This window comes from Triturus cristatus, chromosome 12 (assembly GCF_964204655.1).
Source record: "Triturus cristatus chromosome 12, aTriCri1.1, whole genome shotgun sequence".
NCBI classification, from domain to species: Eukaryota; Metazoa; Chordata; class Amphibia; order Caudata; family Salamandridae; genus Triturus; species Triturus cristatus.
Genome location: NC_140595.1, coordinates 723,094,987 through 723,097,202, shown reverse-complemented (window position 1 = coordinate 723,097,202; position 2,216 = coordinate 723,094,987). Strand labels below are relative to the sequence as shown.

The following is a 2,216-nucleotide window of genomic DNA, read 5'->3' as shown; positions in this document are numbered from 1 at the left end:
CGCTGCAGGCAGGGGGGCTACGCGGCCAACGCCCTAATGGACGCACCGCTACTGCTGGTTTCTGCTTCGCAAAGATGAGGGCTCCAGTCAGCGCTGCTCCGCCTGAGGAGGGGCTGCTAGAAGCGCAAGACTGGGGGTCGTAGAAGGGACATTAGAGTGATAATGTCTGTGCGGAAAATGGTGGTATTAATTGAAATAATGTTACTCTGGAACAGAGTTGCACGTTCATGTCCCTGGGTATAAAGAGTGCTGGACAGACACATATCATCAAGCGTTGGTGGTATAGTGGTGAGCATAGCTGCCTTCCAAGCAGTTGACCCGGGTTCGATTCCCGGCCAACGCAGCGCATGTTTTCTTAATTATAGATACAATGTAATATTAAAATGTATGTTTTATACTAACATTGTGCGGGACCCTTCTCTTACAAACAGCCACTGGGAGAGACATGCAGCTCTTACTGTGACTCATAAAGCGCGTGGGGCAAGGAGCAGGAACTGGGAGGACACGGAACCAAGGGCGAGGAGGGAATGATGTAAGAGAGAGGGGGGTGACTTAGATTGCATTATTATCGCTTTGTGTTAGAGCTCTCCTCATGCAGGACTGTGCTGGTGTCTAACACACGGGCCGCAAAGAAAAAAAAAAGAGCTTGCAGGCAGTTCTGGAAAGAATCGAGAAATATTAAAATAATGCACGGTCTACCATCATATCAAGACTTGTTATCTGTTTGCAGCTGTATTCTCGGACATGACTGCACGGAAATATAAAGTCAATTTCTCAAATCTTTTTGCTGTTGGGGAGAGGACTGCGTATCATCAGCCCTTTCAGTGCAAGAAGCACCTCCAGGCTCTGCCCACTGGGGATTCACCCCACGTCTGCTGTGACGGTGTGACCAGTCCAGCTAGAGCCGTGGACAGTCCGCTGAAGAGTGATGGTGCACCCTGGGGGCTCCGGAGGGCTTCCCTCATCACTCGTAGACTGAACTACAGAGTGAGAGCGCTCTCCTACAGGGGAGACGCGGAGATGCTCAGAGCCATCGCAGTACCGCAGTGCGCCGTGGATCAGGCTGGGAGGCAGGGGTAGACGTTTAGTCTCTGTGGGGTGTGTTCCCCTGACTGCAAGCCCTCATGCAGGACTATCAGTAGCCGAGGCCAGTTGTTTTTTAGATTAATTTGAATGTAAACGTACTTTAAGAAGTTGAGCAAAACCATTAGAATCAGAAAAATCACAAACAAATAAAACGAGGTGACTAAATGCACGAGAGGTGATTGTAGCTTTCACAGGTTAGACTTAAATCCACCGCACATTCAGCACGAAGGCCAGTCATGACTTCTCACAGAAATATAATGGTCCTACACAGAATCTGTGCATTCTCAGAGTTTCCTTGTAACTTTATCCAGTCTGTCAGGAGTGTGCCCCTTTTCCCAAAATTACTCTCTACAACCACAATCTTGTTTAATAGTGCCCCAAAGACTCACCCAAAAATACAAATGACCAGTTCCCCTTCTTTGGTGCCAAGCCTACAAAATGCGTTGCATTTATTATGAAAATATAGTCACCTCTAAACTCCCATAGATCAATTAAATGGAACCTCATTCCAATGATGTCATGTCCTACACTGTATTGCAGATAAAGTCTATTCTAAAAGAGGGCAAGAGACAGTCCAGCGTGGAAGTCTACTAGATCCCTCGTTAAATAAACACTCTTAAGACTTTTGTTTGTTATTCTTTTAAACGTTCTTTCTTGCGGTCGGGCTCGACCCGCACTAGATAACATGACGTAAAGCACAACTTTAGGCGCTGAACAACAGATGTTTATTATTGTCCAACTAAATGGTACTCACGTTATCGACCTCAGATGGATGATAGGGCGAGTGAACCCGCAGGTATTTGAACCTGTGACGAGGTCAAGCACAGGCCCCTACAGGGGATGCATTAGTCCACTGAGCGACTAGACGCGGCTAGAGGAGTGGATGTGTTTACTTTTGGCATTTGAGAGCTGAGGTGAAGGACAGCAGGTGCAGGGACTGGGCGTGTAAGAGAGGTGAAGTGAGCCACGTGCAGGGAATACTAAGTTTGAAAAAAAAGAGCCCGTCCCTGGGTGGGCTCGAACCACCAACCTTTCGGTTAGCAGCCGAACTCGCTAACCGATTGCGCCACAGAGACCTGCTTAGCATTCAGTGCAGAGGCCGAATCCCAGCAAAGTCCAGAGCACTGGTC

At 48.1% G+C, this 2,216-nt stretch overlaps 1 non-coding gene across 1 annotated transcript; it reads left to right on the top strand.

Annotated features, from left to right (window-relative positions):
* Positions 1-271: 271 nt before the first annotated feature.
* On the top strand, positions 272-343 carry TRNAG-UCC (transfer RNA glycine (anticodon UCC)). Its single transcript has one exon. It is a non-coding gene; the product is annotated as a tRNA-Gly (tRNA).
* Positions 344-2,216: the final 1,873 nt, after the last annotated feature.